Source organism: Macaca fascicularis, chromosome 10, assembly GCF_037993035.2.
Source record: "Macaca fascicularis isolate 582-1 chromosome 10, T2T-MFA8v1.1".
In the NCBI taxonomy this organism is placed as follows: Eukaryota; Metazoa; Chordata; class Mammalia; order Primates; family Cercopithecidae; genus Macaca; species Macaca fascicularis.
In genome coordinates, this window is record NC_088384.1 from 72,787,000 (window position 1) to 72,805,728 (window position 18,729).

At 36.9% G+C, this 18,729-nt stretch overlaps 1 protein-coding gene and 1 pseudogene across 5 annotated transcripts in view; one reads left to right on the forward strand and one right to left on the reverse strand.

Moving 5' to 3' along the window:
• The window catches only part of MACROD2 (mono-ADP ribosylhydrolase 2), a 2,109,916-nt gene that overhangs the window by 1,529,340 nt on the left and 561,847 nt on the right, over nt 1-18,729 (reverse strand). The window lies entirely within an intron of this gene.
• LOC102127729 (RING finger protein 11 pseudogene) lies at nt 4,201-4,710 on the forward strand (annotated as a pseudogene).

Sequence of the window (18,729 nt, forward strand, 5' to 3'; positions counted from 1 at the left end):
ATGTTCAGATTCCAGGTTCAGCATGCCAGTCATTATGCTTTCTGATCTCCCTGAGGAGAAGTCTTTGTCATTTTTAAGGAAAAGGATAAAAAGCATATACTTTTATCTGTAAAAAGGATTAAAGAAATTAAACATTTTTATTAAGTGCAATATTCAGTCAGTGCTATCTTGAAAACAATTTAATACTTCACTCAAAAAAGTGAAATAAGCAGAGTTTTACCTTTAAAATAACTCCAGACACATTCATGCATATACAGTATCAAAAGAATGTTACAAAATTACAGCCAACGTTAGAGCAGAAACTGGATAACAGCTCAGGAAAACACCATTCAAAATTGAAAGTTAATTAAAATTCAAATGAGAGAATATTAAGTTGCCTTTTTATCTTTTATAATTTTAATTTTACTCAATAAACACAAAGGTCTATTCTTATATATTCCTTTTCCAAAACATCCAATGTATAGCTATATCTCAATGGTAATCCACCACAAAAGTTGTGCAGGGAAGTTTTCCCTTCCACTTGGGCCATCTTTGCAAAAGGTAATAGTTGTGATGCGCAGTAGTGAACACCCTCAATCAATCTGTATTCCAGGCCATCTGGCATATTTGTAAACAAAAATATATTGTCAACATAATATGTCTATTTTCTTTAACATAACTTACAATGTCAGAAATTATGAGGTGTGAAGAGAATTGTTCTTTACTACGTTCTACATCTGATTCCATTACAAGAGAAGAAAAACATTTTCATGACATTCATCTGTTGCAGTGAAAGCAATACCATCTTTTCAACTATATATAATTTAATATCATTATTTAAATCAATATTTGAAAACTAATAAAGAGATTATTGAAGCACAAGTTGATTTAATTTACACTATACTCTACAACTATGCACTGCATCAAGGAACCAATTCCATTACATTTTGGATCCAACTCCTAGGACAAGTTAAATCTTAATTTTCATGTTTCCCAAAACAATCTACATGATAAAATTGCACAAAAAGACTGAAAGAGCTTGATAACTGCTTGAATGGAGACCTTATATCACAGAAGTTACTCATCCAAACCTATTAACAGTTACATTCATTGAAAAAGGAAAAAAATCATAATTTCCCCCTCCAACTTGAGTATCTTCTGCATAAAAAGAAAGGGTAACAGCAAATATAAGCAGTTCAAAAAATAATGCAATTAGTTACTAGTATTCATTTGGAATGAAATTTATGAGGAAGCAGAGCATCATTAGGCTTCAAAACAAAACTGCTACTGATAAAACATGCAAATCTCCAGTCAACATCTCTAATCGCATTCTACTATGCCTCCTTGCTTTCAGTTTCCACCTAAGGCCATTTAATACTGACTATGATCAGATACTTTTCCAGGAACTGGGGTTATAAAGATGTGCAACAATAGACGTAAACTATAAACCCTGCTTTTGTGAATTTAGAGTCCAAAGCTCTTATGTTTCTTTCCAAATAGGAGAGAGGGCTTTTCTTGGTACTCCTTTTAGCTAAAACTATTTAGTAGGAGGGGGAAATTTATTTCTCACAGTTCTGGTGGTAGGAATGTTCTAAGTTCAAGGCACTAGCAGATTTGGTGTCTGGTGACAGACTGCTTTCTGGTTTATAGACTTATGTCTTCTCTTCTCACTGTGTCCTCGCATGGCTGAAGAGGGAGGGAGGGAGGTCTCCAAATGACCTAATTATCTTCCAAAAGCCCCACCTCCTAATACAGTCACATAGGGTATTAGGATTTCAACATAAAAATTTTCAAAGGGACACAAATATTCAGTCTATAGCATAAAGAGAAGGGAAGGAAAGTGAAGGAAGGGACAGAGAAGGGAAGAAAGGGACAGGGAAAGGAAGGCCATTAAATTAGAGGTGAAGCTGAATGATAGACTACATGGGCTTAAAGGTGTAATTGGGCTGGGCGCAGTGGCTCACACCTGTAATCCCAGCACTTTGGGAGGCCGAGGTAGGCGGATCACCTGAGGTCAGGAGTCCAAGACCAGCCTGGCCAACATGGTGAAACACTGTCTATACTAAAAATACAAAACTTAGCTGGGCATGGTGGCACGTGCCTGTAATCCCAGCTACTAGGGAGGCTGAGGCAGGAGAACTGCTTGAACCTGAGAGGTGGAGGTTGCAGTGAGCCAAGATTGTACCACTGCACTCCAGCCTGGGTGACAGAACAAGACTCTGTCTCAAAAAATAAACAAATAAATAAATAAATAATTTTTTTTAAAAAGATGTAATTGCTATGAAAATGGTTATAAAAAGGTATAACTGATATGAAAATGGTTATCAATGTGTCAGTAATACTGTGCATAACTAACAATGGTTATAAATTAAGAGCTTTCATTGCAATGATATTTGAATGACTGTAAGATTTGAGTTTTTCAAGGGCAAAGATCACATTGTATTCCTTTTTGCATCTCTAGCACCTAAGCATAGTGACTGACATAAAATAAATACCTGGTAAATGTTGAGTCAATCAATGACTAAATCCTACCTAATTATCATGGATTGGGCACAGGGCTAAAATTTATTAGCCTTGAAAATGTCTGAAAAAAATAAGTAGAAATAATCTTCCATGCATAATTATCCCTATGTGATTTAAAAGAAATCACATAAAAATTACCAAAATAATCATGACAATCAATTTTATAGCAAGGCAATAAACAATTGAAAATGCTTGATGTAAAAATATTACTTATTTAGATATAAGACAGGTGATAAGAACAGTTTACAAAACACATTAATAATTTTAATTTAAAAGAAAACTGGTATATACAGTATTTATTCTGAGGTTTACTTTTTTCTATTTCATTATTTTGTTAAGACAATATGATATTAACATTTAAAGAGGTCAAAGAATATGTGAAGAAACTATCTCTTCTTAAGTAATTCTTCCTCTCTCCCCATATATAAATTCTAGCTCAGCCTATAAACTCATTGGATACTTGATACCACCAATAAATCAAGTGTGGTTTGTTCTCTGATAATGTCTCAGACGAGAACGGTGTGCATGGCAGTCATTGCTGGTGCACTGCCCAGATCCCCATGACTTGGACCATTTCGGTGCTGTTGGTACGACTTCTAGAACATGTGTCTCTTTGCCTGAGGGCTCCGTCTGGCCACTAGAGTGGGCTTTCTTTGCCTGTAGGCATGGAGCGCCATAACTTCTGGGAAATTCATGTCCTCCAGTGCTCTCATCCTTTAGGTGGGATAGCTGTAGAAACAACCCTTCATTGCTCCAGGTTAACTTGCTTGTCACCCTTTTTTTAGCCTCATTCATTCCCTTTCTTAATTCCCCCACTCCTCTGTTTGTATAATATTTCCAGGGATCACTCAAGGTGAATTGTTAGCATTCTAATCTAAGAAAAACAAAACTAAGATGATATATTTTACAGTGTTAGCTTTATAAGATAAATGCAAAAGGTGAAAATGATGAAAAAATAAGATATAGTAGAAATGCTTCACACCAGTATTCTGAATGTAAATCTGAGTTTATAATTGGCAGTCGGGGTAGAGGGAAAACTACCATGGAGTAATCATTTACTCAAGAAACAGCAAATATTTTTCATACTCTGATTCTAAAAATGTAAAGAAGGCACAGCCTTTGCTCTGAAGAAATAAAAGTCTTATGAGAAAGTCAGATACAAAGTGTGAAGGGGCCAAGTCTCCAAATATGGCCCCAATAATTCCTCCAATTTTTTATGCAAGCCCCTTTGCGATGTGGCTTTGCCTCTCCTCTAATCAAGAGTTGTAGTCTATTTTACCATCTCTTTAATTCTGAGTTGGCCCTTTGATTTGCTTTGAGCAACCAAATGCAGTGGAAGTAATATCTGGGATTACTACTCTATCCCTAAGGAGGACTGGCACTTTCACGTGCCCCTCTTGGAGCCCAGCATGGTCATGCTGTAAGTCCACACTAGACTGCAGGATGATTAGAGCCACACAGAGGAGACACTGGAAGAAGAGAAGCCATTTTGGACATTCCAGTCCCTCTTAAGTTGCAACTGTATAAGTGACCTCAGGTACATAATCAAGGAGGAGAATCTCCCAGCTGAGCCCAACCAAGCTACAGGATCATGGGAAATAAGAAGTTGTTTGAAGCCAGCAAGTTTTGGAGTGGTTTGTTAAGCAATAACAGATAACTGATTCAACAAGCAATTACAGTGCAGTCTGATAATTCCACTCCTCGGATGACATCTCCCTGCTTCACGTGTCTCAGTCCCACCAGGCTAGCCCTGGCGAGGAGACAGCCAGATCAGGAGCCACTGCTGCCACATCAGGAAAAAGTTCCAGTATCACTCTACCATCCAACACCTAGCCAGACTCGGTTTGCAGTTCAGTTGACTGAAGAGGAACAAAATAGGACAGCTCAAAGAATAAGCCTTATATAACATCTGCCTAAAGGAATTTATGACCCTGGAAGAGATAGATCAGATCAGAAAAAAAGATCTGTGCATATGTGATCTGTATGATGGACTTTGTTTATGGGGACTGAATTCAGTTTCTGCCATGCATACACATTTATCAGGAGGGCTATACAGATAACTGGTTGGTGAGATCCTTCACATTCCACCCCTGCATGGAGCCAGTTGATGCAGCACTGCTTACAACCTATGAGATTAAGCGAGCCAGGCTCTCTCATCTGACTTCAAGTGAGCCACATTTTTGGTGGTTTTTGATTGTTTGTCACTGAGCCCAAAGAACCAGGCATTAGGAATTAAAATCATGCACAAAAGTTTCCTACGAATTTCCGGATGGCTGCAGATGTTGGGGGAAAAGTACATGATATTTTATAAACTTAGGGGGAAAAGTAGGATCATATTTTTATGTAAAGCCTGGACCCAATGTTTAAAAATATAATTGTATTTAGATCTTGAAAAAAAAAGAGAAAAGACAGATATTGGGTGAGTACCTACTGTAAGATAACACTGTGCAGGGACTAACCAAAGATACACAAAATGCAATTGCTGCCATAAACACACATTTTTGCTAGGAAAATGGCTATTATTTGTAATGATTAAAGGATACCCAAGTTATGTACAGTATAATTATGACCCTATGGACAAGAAAAGTTGAGAGAATAAAACATGGAAGTGTAGGCTAGATGAAGGAGTTTAGCTGAGATCAAAGGAGGCGAAAGTTGTGATCAAAAGAAGGAAAAGCCATCCAGGTAGGGGGAAGAGTTGAGTAAAAAGGCAGGAGGCTAAACAGGGATGACAATCAGGATCTGTCTGACAGAGCAGTGGAAAATGTGGATAGCAAGATGTAGTCTCTATTTTCTTACTCCACAATCCTAAAACAAGTTCCCTAAAAATATATGATGGATATTGGCCCTTGTTTCCTTTGAACCAAAGTATTAAGAGAACCACTTATGAACAGTAGCAAAATATCACCCATCTTCTAATTACTGTTGAAAAGCAGATTTGCAAAATGTTTGCTTCTTTTTTCTCCTGGGGGATTCTTTCTTCTATTTTGTGGCAGAGAACATACCAGTCAACCACATGCATGTTGCTATAACTAGGATATAGCTGCTGAAACAGCTAGCCTTAATACTTAATGCTATCAATACCAAAAAATTCTAGCAATTACTTCATATTTCCATTTGCAACAAATTTTTAGTATATTTACAGAGAGTTTCAACAGTTCCTAATATCTACAATGTGGATGGATAGCATCTTATGCTTTGAAAATTAATAGGGAGACCTGATTCCCTGGACTTACTTAAACATAGCTAATATATTATTACCTTAATACTTTGTTCCCATTCATCAAAATAAAAAATAGAGTGCATTTATAAATTTAAATGAAACACTGATTAGAGTTTCCATTTTCTCTTTTAAACTATGAGCAGTCAATGCAATTCCATCTTTGTTAAATGTCTAGAACATGGCTAAAATAATATATGTGCACATGTATACAGATATCTCTACACCCATATATGTAAATACTAGTTTATGGCTTGTACAGATTCTGAGATTTATTAAATAAGACACCTTCACTGCTTCCCAGAGATAATAGTTACCTGACATATACAATTCTAAATGAGGTACCTTATCTCTCTCTTCCACACCTTCAAATTAATAGTGTTTTCCTAACACTCATTGCAATTTCTCAAAAGTGAACTTTAACAAACAAAGCATTTAGATGTTATGAAATGCACTATCTTAATGTTCATAAAAGTTATTGCTTACACCCTGCATGATTACTTAATTACTATGATTCAATTATCAACAAAACAAAATGCAGAAAGTAGATCTCACTTGCTTTCTTGCCCAGAAGCCACATCCCATAATTAAATTGGAAGATGGTAAAAAATCTCCTCAAACAATGCAAGGGACCGGTGGAGCTGTTCATTCTGCTCATTACCCTTGGGTTACAGCTGAATCAGATCCTGTAGGCTGTAATGACTAGATCACCTGAGACCAAGGCTGCTAGTTAAGTGCACACTGCTTTAGGAAGTGAGTTCAGAGGAATGAAAACTGGACTCCCAGATCCAAGGAGCAGCCACCAATACCCAGAACCCACCCAGGTACCAGACAGGATACCTGCATAGAACTCTGTGCCCAATAAAATGATCCATTGGCCTGGGCAAGAATAATCTCAAACCTGTAGGGTAAATTGTGTGTACGGGTAGGCAGAGACCACAGTGTCTTTTTTCCTAGACAGGCTTCTCCCTACATTTAATCATTTACACTTATATTTCATCTCTCAGGGAGTGAATATAGTGTTCCCATCTTCATCAAGTGGTCTCATTATCATCATGATCATCATCATCATCATCTGGACAGATACTATTAGTGCTCCGCCCATATGCCCTCAGCTCTTACCATTTCAGGCAGGCCAAGCTGATTTCCAACTGTTAGCACTTGTATTTCATTGCCTGAAAGCTTCTCTGCCTGCCAAAGACCACGCTGCCTATGTAAGTGGCAGGCTGCAAATGCCAAGGAATTAATACCCCCACAGAGCAGTCCTCACCTGATGACTGGCAGGAGTTCATGGATAAATACTCCAGCTCCCTTATCTCTAGTGGGAAATTCTGTACACCTGACTCTCAGAATGCCACAGCATCATTAAGCTCCAGTTGCCCTCCTTATTGGCTTTTTTCCTTCTCTGCCCTACTTTTTCACTTCCCTATCAGTGTTCCTTGAGATTACCTCTTACATAAATTACTCATAGGAGAATCTTTGTCTCAGGGTTTGATTCTCAAGCAACTCAAATGGAAATCATCATCATCATCATCACAACAATAATAAGAGCACTCACTACTTACTGGGTTCCTCCTATATGGACTTAAAACTTTTACTCATTATTGTATTAAACTTTTAATTCTCACACATATAGCTATATTACCCATGCCTTATAGCCAAAAAAAAAGAGAGGCATGGGAGATTTAAATACGTTGCTGAGATCTAGATCACGGAATTAATAAGATTAGAAGACAGAATCCGTCCGATTTCAAACTCATTTCGCTCATTCTACCATACTATGCTGCCACCCCTAGAAAGTAAAATTAAAATTATTTAAAAACAAAATTCACATGCTGAGCCCTACACTATTTTCTAAAAAAAAAAAAAAAAAATAGAAGGAATCATTTTTATTTCAGCTACTTAATAATAAATATCCAAGAATACATTTATCAACCTAACGATAGTTTCAAAAAGAGTCATCAGAAAGTGAAGTGGATAGTATATCCACATGGAACATTCCTCCACTTAATGTTTGGCAGTGTTTCCTTTTTGCCACATTAGCCTTTTACAGGAGCAGGAGACTTCCTTTAGAGGAGGGATAATGTCTTATTTGTGTCTGGATTCCCAGGAAGAAGCCAGCCAAATAGACATTTAGTGAATATTAGTTGAATTGACTGTCTTGAGGTCTACTAAATTGTAATGATATGGACATGTTTGAGGGAAATTAGTTTTTATAAGACTTCATCTGGATGCAAAGGAGACTGATAGGAAACAGAAACGTTAGAAAATGAGGAGAAATGAAATCCATGATCTTCGCTAAGTATTACCTATAGAGAAAAGGACTTGTATGTCAAAGACATCTGATATTGTAATGTAAGTGGCGTTTTGATATAATACTATCTTAAAACTTTTGACTTAATGATATTTTCAACTTATAATATCATTATCAGGATATAACCCCGTTGCAAGTTGAGGAGCATCTGTATTTACAATTAAGTTACTTTTAATAGGTCTACAACCTCCTATTTATAACTGTAAAACAGAAGTTTCTAAGTGTATGGAAGAAACAGTCCATGAGAGAAAAACAGAACTTTTAATTTTATCAATATGCCAATTATTTTAAAAACTATATATGAACAAACATTAAAATCCTAAATGGCTTCACCTTACAAAGTGCAGAGTAAAACTATACCCAGTTAAAATTAATTCATACCCTACATATAAGAGCTTAAAAGATGTAAAACTTAAAGAGACCAAGGAATATTATTTGAGATAGACTGGTTGTGTAAAAATACAGTTATAAATTGCATGCTGTGATAACTAGTTATAAATCTCATGCTGTTCTGTTCTGTCCTGCCTCGGATTTGAATCATCACTTTGTCCAGCGTGTCCACTCTGTATACACTACCAGTCCATTAGTCATTTACATCATCAGATAGGAAAACCTAATATATATAGGGTTTGGTACTATCTGTGGTTTCTGGCATCCACTAGGGGTCTTGGAATGTATGCCTTGAGAATAAGGGGTGACTATTGTATAGAAGAGAGAAAGAAAACAAGGTACAAAAGGGACAATTTTCTACAGAAAAATTTAAAAATCCCATAATTACATTTCCAAACCATAATTGGTTGTTTTAACATAAAAGATTATTTTAAAATTAAACCTATAGCAGAATCTAAAAATTATAGTAATTTACCATTTCATTAATTCATTATGTAAAATTGTACACTTAAGGTAGGAAGAAAAACTTTCCAAAAAGCAGAAACAGTATGAATATTGTCATATTTAATTGCAGATTATTTTACCCTATGTCCTATTATAAAAATTTTCAATCATGCAGCAAAGTTGAAAGAACTGTAGAGTAAAATCCCATGTACCCACCACCTAGATTCTCCCATGACTATTCTATTGTGCTTTGTTTTTTTATCACATATCTATTAATTTAACCATCCTTCAATCCACTGGTTAATCCATCTGGTTTTGGTACATTTCAAAGAGATTTTCAGACACAGAAAAATTCTCTTTAAATACTTTTGCATGCATATGATTAATTATAATTCAACATTTGCTTCTACTTTATATTAAATTTACATACAATGAAATGCACAAATCTTAAGTATTCATTCATTGAATTTTGATAAATATGTGTATCTGTGAATACCCAAACTCCAATCAGTATATAGAACATTAAGTCATGAGGAAAATAAAAACTTAGTATAAGCTCCTTTTTCTTTTCTCTAATCCAAAATATTTAGAATGTTTAAAGTGAAACAATAACATAGTTTTTCCTTAACCTCAAAAAATATTTTCAACTCCATTTCAGTAAATAAATAAAGAACAGCACATGAAGTGATGCCTATGGATTAGCTTGATTTAGAGCAGGGATATTACACCAAACATTGACAGTGCCATGTTGGCAACATATACATAGGAGTGAGGTGAGGGAAAGATAAAAGGGAGTGATGGCAACTGTGGTCAACACACCAACATTCAGCTCCAGCTAACTGATGCCATGCAGGCATAGGTGTCTCACGTCAGCAAACCTTCAGGCTATTCAAGAAAGGCTGGGAATCCAGATTTTTATGTGCAATATATTGAATTTCTCAAATGTTAACAATGAAATTATACATCTTTGAAACATTATGTGGTTTAGTAAAATTGGGTCTGTAAATCTCCCAGATTACATTCTGTAGTTTTGAGTTTCATGCCATTTGATGACTTGTGGTTCCCCTGTAGTAGTATTACGATCAGATCATATTCTGAGTCAACAGATGAATCTTAGAATCATATGATTTAAAGGATCTATTAATCAATATTTTTAAGACATGTAAGACTTGAGTGGTTAGATATACCAGATATACCATATACTATTACAACAGATAAACATAAAAACCAAAAGCAAACAGTAATACATCTCTTTCTCCTCAGGAAACATAACCACACAAAATGAAACCAATAATACCAGGGGTTTTATAGACACCATTCCCTCTCAAGCACATCATTTTGTTCACATATCCATGCATTCATTATATAGTGTGTATGTGTGTATGTGTGTGCTGTGTGCTGTGTATATATGTGCTAGGCACTGTCCTAGGTCTGAAGATACAAGAGTAAGTAAAAGAAAAAAACCAGTTTTATAGGGTTTAGTTCAGGAAAGATAGACAATAAGTTCATAATATGCCTTGTGATTATAATAGGAGAAAAGTAAAGCATGGTACATGTGGGAGGTTTATATGAGATGGTTGGAGAAGACTTCCCTGACAAGATGGACTCTGAAGGGAGATAAAAGGAAGAAACAGAGAGGGAGCACTAAAAATATCCTGGAGAGGAGAGATCCATGCAGACAGAACTTGCCAGACTAAATGGGAAGACCTTAAATGCACCTCTAAAAAGTATGTCACCAAATGCAAATTAATATATGTGTGCTCCCCCTTCAGAGTACCTATTGTCACATAAAGTATATACAAATTGAGAGTGAAAGAACAAACATACTATTTTGGATTTAAGACTATGAAACCCTAGCAAGGCTTTATTACAAGCTTATTATTCAGAGGGATCAATTCTGTAATTAAGATGTAATACGATTTACAACTTCTGATGTACACTTTTTGCAGAATGCATTCACCACATAAGGATATCCCCTACCAACAGAATTCATAAGCACTAGATATTGCCAGGTGAAGTAAGATGGGCTAATTATGGACAGTTGGCAGACCACTTTCACACAGAAAAATGGAATCTATATGAAGAATGAGAACATGAGCTCATTATACAGTCTTCAGAGATTATGCCTGATTTTTATTTCCTTGAGCCTCTCCTAATGTAGAGCACGGTTATGAAAGTTAAAGAACCTCTCTGTTGCCAGCCCCTCTAAGGGTGCTGATAGCAGGTGGTGCTAATGTACCTCGACACAGGATTTCCTTGCTCAGAAGCTCAAAATAGGTAAAAGGGATTTTGGCAACATCTTCACCTGACCCAGCAACAGCCCTGTCTTTTGTCACCCATCATGCCACATTCAGAAAAGTCGATCTAACATTTCAATCAGAGACTGGCAGAATTTGCCTTTTTATACCTGTCAAGATTGAAGGTAATTGTGCTCCCAAGGCCATTCCACTTGAAGGAAATATATGGAAATTAGAAATATACCACATTCTGAAAGAAACTGCCAGTTTCTGAGCGCCTTTGTGAACTCTCTTTTTCTATTTAATATAAAAATAGAAGGGGAAGGGCAGGGGAAGGGTTAGGTTGGAAGCACACAGTGAAATATGTTTGACTGCCTGCAAAGTCACCACATTGAAGCTGCTACTGCTTCTTGCCTTGACATAAACACTTCATAGTCTCCAATTATATTAATTGCTCATGTGGTAAAAAACCATCTGGGGTAGTAAACACAACTGAGTTCACAGACATGATAAACTTGGAAACATCCTGAATGCAAACAAGGGCAACATAAAGATGTTATCCCAACATTTTTAGTTTCAGAGTTTTATTTTTAATAAATTGGGACTCTTTTTAAAACGATGGCTATGTTATTAATTAAGGACATTGCCATAATGTCTTTAAAACTGTATGTGAATATATTTACAATATTACTGGTAACTGAAACTAAACCATAATTCTCTGTGAGTTATGAGACTATTAGGATCTTTAAAAGAAGGGCAAAGCAGTCTCAAAATGTAAAAGATCCCAATGTGTTCACATGGGAAACAGATTTGCTTAGCATCCAGGAACTGGCCACAGCTGCCATTACATCTAATGCTTTCCTCCCAATCTACCTCTCTACTCTACTAATGAGTGGAAAAAAAAATGATTCACATCCTAATCAGAATGTGCTACCTCTGTATTTGGGTACGAAGCAAGACCTAAGTTCTAAATTTCTCTGAAGGAAACAAAGTAAATTGTCTATACATTAGCATGTATAGACAGTTTATTTTTGAGTTCTCAGTGCTTATCAAAAATAGAGGATTTATGGCATATACGTTGAATATATCTCTTTAATTTTTTAAAAAAGTTATTCCCTAGGGAAACTTAGAAGTAACTACTTTGTGGCCGGGCGCGGTGGCTCAAGCCTGTAATCCCAGCACTTTGGGAGGCCGAGACGGGCGGATCACGAGGTCGAGAGATCGAGACCATCCTGGCTAACACGGTGAAACCCCGTCTCTACTAAAAAAAAATACAAAAAACTAGCCGGGCGAGGTGGCGGGCGCCTGTAGTCCCAGCTACCCAGGAGGCTGAGGCAGGAGAATGGCGTAAACCCGGGAGGCGGAGCTTGCAGTGAGCTGAGATCCGGCCTCTGAGATCCGGCCACTGCGCTCCAGCCTGGGCCACGACAGAGCAAGACTCCGTCTCAAAAAAAAAAAGGAGTAACTACTTTGTTTGAGGAAGCGTTTTTATGAAATACCTTAGTGGCATGAGTGCTGATATATTGATCTGTGCAGAAATGAGCCCAATCATGAATAGCCGGTTTTCAGGGCCTTCATATTATCCCCCTTCCCTAAATGGTCAAATCCAGTCCTTTTCGCACAGGTCCTTCCCTCACTCCCCCATCACTCTCCCTTCTTCTACCACCACTCCCGGCTACATCCCTAGTGGAAAAACAGGAGTCAAGGGAGGATGGCCAGAAGAAGATATTTCTAAAATTCTGTGTATGATTATTGGTCAGAAAAGATAAAAGAGGTGTCAACTTGTATATGTAGGTATTTTCTTCAGGAAAGAAGTGCTATGCCTTTTCCTCCCCCTAAATAAAAGAAAAACATGAGATTTTGAGGAGAAGAAAATGTTTTAACTCAAAATATTATACACAATTGAGAAAATTTTGAACAGAGTCGCATAAGCTGGACAGAGAAAGGTCTTGATTTCTAGTGTTGCCGAATTTTGTCTCAGATAAAGTAACTACACTTTTAACCCATTGTTCATTCATTCACTCATTTCCTTACTCATCAGTTAGCCAGTCACATGTGAAATGTTTACTGAATACTCATTCAGTAAAACACTGAATACCAGGAAGTTCTAGGCACTGGGGACACACCAGCGAAACAGAACACGCGAAGTCCTGACTGTCATGGAGCTTACATTTGGAGACTGGGTTGTGGGGAACATGGAGAGAGACAATAAACATGTAGGCTCGAAAATAAATGAGGTACTTTTACAGAATGGGATACATGCTATCCAGAAAACAGAAGAGGGTAATAGAATAAGATGCCTGGAGTAAAGGAGGTGGGCGGTCAGCAGAGGCCTGTCTGAGGAGGCAGCATCTGAGCTGACACCTGAAGAATAACAAGGGGACAGTTAGGTGACAATGTATGAAGGAGTGAGTGGGACATAGTCATGTCCTGAGGTGGGTATCAGTTCCTTATGCACCCGGAGTAGAAAGAAGGCCAGTGTGGTTAGAGCTGAGAGAGTCATGCGCAGAGAGATGGGAGGTGAAGACTAGAAGACAGGCAAGAGCAGGCTCATAGTAGCTGAGCAGATTGTGGATTTTGCTCTAAGCGCAGTAGGACTCATTAGAGAGTGTTAGGCAGGGGTGTAGTGTGATCTGATTTCTGCATTTTAAATATCATTTCAGATGCTGCATGGAGAATGGACTGAAGATAGGAAGTGTAACAGAGGGAAGGCTTGTGACAATAAGTTGCCATCTCTCCTCCATTACTCCAACCTTTGATTCACAAGCCTTCTGGCATGAGGACCAGGGATATTCTAGTACTGCCCTGGGGCCAAGAACTGGGGTTAGCCCTGAGAAAAGGGTGCATTTGTTCCAGTGTACAAGAGACTCTAGACAGCTTACTCAGGTCATATGCTCTACCCCCTCCCAAGGTTGGGACCTTGGACAGGTAATCATTCTCTACCTCAGTTTCTTTTCATATTTTAAAACGGGATCATTATATTATAGTATCCCCTTCATGGGATTGTTCTGATTATTTATACAGAATAGTGCTTAAAATAATGGTGGAAACATGGTAAGCACTCAAGTAAAGATAGCAAATAGCACTACCACTACAATTGCCATTATATCAGTTAAGCGGATGGTATTTTGAGAACCAGGTTTGAGAAGAAGCAAAGAAGCTGACAATAGAGATCTAGTAAGGAGCTGCATCGGATTTCTGAGAGGCTCCTGTTTTCGTACTGCCATATGCATCCTGAGGAAGATTGTCTAAAATGGGCAAAGTATGAGAATTGTCTGCCTTCAGACTATGCTGGAAAATGAGCAGGATGAACCACTGGTGCCATTTTCAACTTTTCCTTTTGGTCATTTAGTTGGTTTGAGGCAAGTAGATGAGCTGGAGAAAACAGAAGTAGACATTCTATACATTAATAGAGCCCTGAAGCTCCTTTTCAATAGAAACCATATGGAACTTCCATTGGTGATGCCCTGCTTCACATCCTCTTAGCACACCTCTGAGTTCATCTGAAGCTACCTGGTTCCTATAATCGCCAGCAGCTCCCCAACTTAAAGTACTTGTGTCTTTCTGCCTCTCCACCTGCTCAGCCCATGTTTAGGGCAGGCTGAAAGTGCAAGAGATTAAACACCCCCAAGAGAAACCACAAACAATGAAGAATGGGGTCAGTGAATAAACACTCAACTTCCCTGTCCCTAGATGTAGACAATTTGGAGGCTATTTTATACAAGATCTATAGCAGGACTTAGTCCTAGTTACTCTTATCCTTAATCTGCTCATTAAAATCCATTTTTAAAAGCTGTATCACTCTCCCTCATTCTTGTTTCCTGGAACTACCTGTCAAATAAACTATCATATCTGAGTCACTGTGTCAGGTTTTGCTTTTGGAAGAATCCTAACTAGGACATCACATAATGCTTTCAAACAACATAGACCTCATATGAGCTTTCTTCCACAGTGAAGCAACATTTTCCAATCACTATCCCAATGATCAATCCCAGGGTAGAATGAGAGTGAACAGGGTAGAATAACAGAAAACAGAAGGAAGGGGGCTGGAGGGAGTAGGGAGAGCTCTAGGCTAATATCATGGCCAGGAAGCCACCCTGACCCTTTCTGACTAAACCTACAGTCACAGAGACAGGCACTTGCATAATAAAGATGCATTAAATGTCTGTGGCATTAATTATTATCTGACTCGGAATTCTGACAGAATTCAGTTAAAAACTGAACATGTTGAGACAGGCACTGGCATGAAGCCCCAACCTCATCAGATGTACATCTTAATTTACTGCAGATGGGCACCAAGTCATTTTGCCAATTTGGATGTTCCCAATAAGGTTTCACAAATAGATCTGTTCTCCAACAATATCTGCCTTCAATCAAAAGTGGAACAAATATAAAAAATGTGACTTAATATATACATGGATACATAAATGCATGCACACATGCATGCACACACACACACACACACATACATTGGAAACACCAATGTTACCCATTGAGTTTCAGTCCAGTTAGGTTAGATTTTGTTCAAAGATAAAAATAACGTCTTATTATAATTTTGCTCCTAAAGATTCCTTGCATTTAACCATGTTAATACTTATTTATAAAGATGAACTGTCCCCAAAGGGAATAACATAAATAATTGTCAACTATGTCACATATATTCTCTATACCTCCAATTCTCATATATTATTCTTTATTCTTCCTGAAGCATAATATAAAACTAAGCTCATTTCTCTTCTGTTCAGGCTATGGATTTTCTTTCATTTTTCTGTATCCAGTAAAATCCTCCACTTGAGACATGAAAATTCAAAGTATTGGCTAGTCGAAATTCCACTTATGTTAATGGAGAATGCATTTTTAAAGAATAATTGTCACAGAGAATTATTTTATATTAAATGGAGATCCCTGGAAGTCAAAGTTGTGCATATATATATATACACACATACACTCACATATATGTTGTTGGGTATGATGGGACAGTTCTTTGTGACAGCTCTTTGAAACTGTAGGTCATTTCTCCCAATGACAAATAGTTCAAAAAATTTTACTTCTAAGAGTTGTAATGCTCCAGTTCCTTTATTTTTTTATTTTTTTGTCAAACCATGATACATTTCCCTCCTGTAACCAAGAGGACTGTTTCCATTAGATCAAAACTATTTTATAGGTTCTAATAAGTAAACAACTCTCCATAAACAAAGTGAATTACATTAGTACTAACTTTAATACTTTAATCTAAAAATATATACTTGAAAAACTAATGAAATCTTCTACTAATTCAATTCTAGAATACCTTCTTAGGATATAATATGATCAGGTTAGTTCTCGTGCTTAAGCCTGCTGGTGCAAGTCACTTCAGTGCCACCTGACCATATAACCCAAGGAAAGAGAGGGTCCTGGCAAAATCACAGCAGCTAAGGGAAGATACTGGGAGACCTTAACGCATAATTAATTCTTCCTTGCTTCTTCTTCTTCACTATATACTCAAGACTTTAACAGTTATTCCACCACAGCTTCCTAGTTACCTAACCAACACAATGCCCACCAAAGTCCTTGGCAAGACTTCTTTGAAAAAGAAAACTTTTTTTTTTTTTTTTTTTGAGATGGAGTTTCACTCTTGCTGCCCAGGCTGGAGTGCAATGGCATGACCTCGCCTCTGTCTCCTGGGTTCAAGCAATTCTCCTGCCTCAGCCTCCTGAGTAGCTGGGATTACAGGCGTCTGCCACTACGCCCAGCTAATTTTTTGTATTTTTAGTAGAGATGGGGTTTCACCATGTTGGCCAGGCTGGTCTTGAACTCCTGATCTCAGGTGATCTGCCTGCCTTGGCCTCCCAAAGTGCTGGGATTACAGGCGTGAGCCACCGTGCCTGGCCAGGATAACTCTTATAAAGATACCTAACTAATTCAAAAGTACAATCTTAAATTCTAAAGGAATCTTGGTGGTTCCTTCAATCCTCTAAACCAAGTAGTAGTACTCAGATAAAATCATTCATTTTCTGCATAAATGTTTCTAACTATAAAGTACTCACCAGCTCCCAACATAGAGGGTCATTCTTTGTTTTTTATGCTTGGATCATTATCAAGCTTATTCTGGTAATAAGTCAAAACCTCTCTCCTTGCCTCTTTCATCTATTTTCCCTAATTCTGTCTCCAAGGACAACAATATATTTCATAGTTCTCTTTAGTAACTGTCTTTTATTTTTCTGTTCGAAAATTATCCTTCCCCTATTCCCCATCAATTAATGTTAAGCCCCTTGAGAATGAAGAAATTATTTTAAAACCATTTTTAGACTCTGAGGATCTGATCCAAAGTAGATGCTCAACAAATGTACATTGAAATGCTAAACATAAAGCAATCTCCATTCCCTTCTAAAATATAACTGTATTTGAAGATACTCTTGATCAATGAGATTATTCATTGATCCCAGTTATATGTAACATACATTATTAAGTAGATAAAACTTCTTTTCTATATTTAAGTCAATTTTTATACCAATGGAGGAAAATAGAAGCATGGATAAAAGTAAGAACATAATACATATTTATATTTGAACGTCAGCATATCCTCCTTTCTTAAAGTTTACCACATCTGAAACAAAACTTGAGTCAAAGAATAAAAATCCAAATACAAGAAGACGCAGAAAGGTGACCCAGTTTTCCATTTGGTCTCTACCTTTAGTTCCTCTTTGTTCACCACTCACACTGAGGAAAATGAAATTACCCTTCCAGATAAAGCAATGCTCGAATCTGACAGTGTGGTCCTTTCTGTGTTTTAGGCTTTCATAGTTGGATCTCCATGCCATCCTCAAGAAACACACATGTAATTAATAATTTAGGTTTTAAAAGATAGAGTCTAGATATCCTTCTCTTTTAACTATTTTTTTTTAAAATAAGTAGCAAGACTAGTAGCAAGAACATATCTTGTGCAAAAGAAGAACTAAATATTACAGGGATTGACCATCCATTTGGTTTATGGAAAATTTGATAAGTTAAACATAGTTGCTATTGCTTCAAGTTACCATGTGAACACATTAAAGTATATCCAAAAGTATATCCATGTGGACACATTAAAGTACATCCAAAAAAATGAATGTCCAAACACAGGTAAGAAGGCTCTCAAATTCTTTACCTGGACTGTGAATAAGGCAAAATATGACTTTACTAGTGATCCCAATGAAAATGTTTGCAAAGAAAAGTGATTAATTATTGTAGTAAAAGAGGTATATAATAGTATATGAGAATTTAAAATTATATACTAGAATCTTTTTTTAAAATTATACTTTAAGTTCTGGAATACATGAGAATCTTTTAATATGATCAGATGTTTAGAAATCAGGGATGAGTACAACTTTATTACTTTTCATCCTCTTTTTTTTTTTTCAAGATCAAATGGTTCACCACTTAGTCCACCATAAACCTAAACCTAGAGGTCATTTATTTTCCTAAACATTTTTGAGAATCTTAACAGTTAAGAAATAATCTAAAAATTTATCATCATAAGTCATGTGGCTATGTGCTTCTTATAGCTTGTCAAAAAACAAAATTTTAACTAACTGAGGTTTAAAGATAGAACTGGCTTTTGTTAGCGGTTCATGAATTGAGCAGCATCCCGTCTACAAAACAGG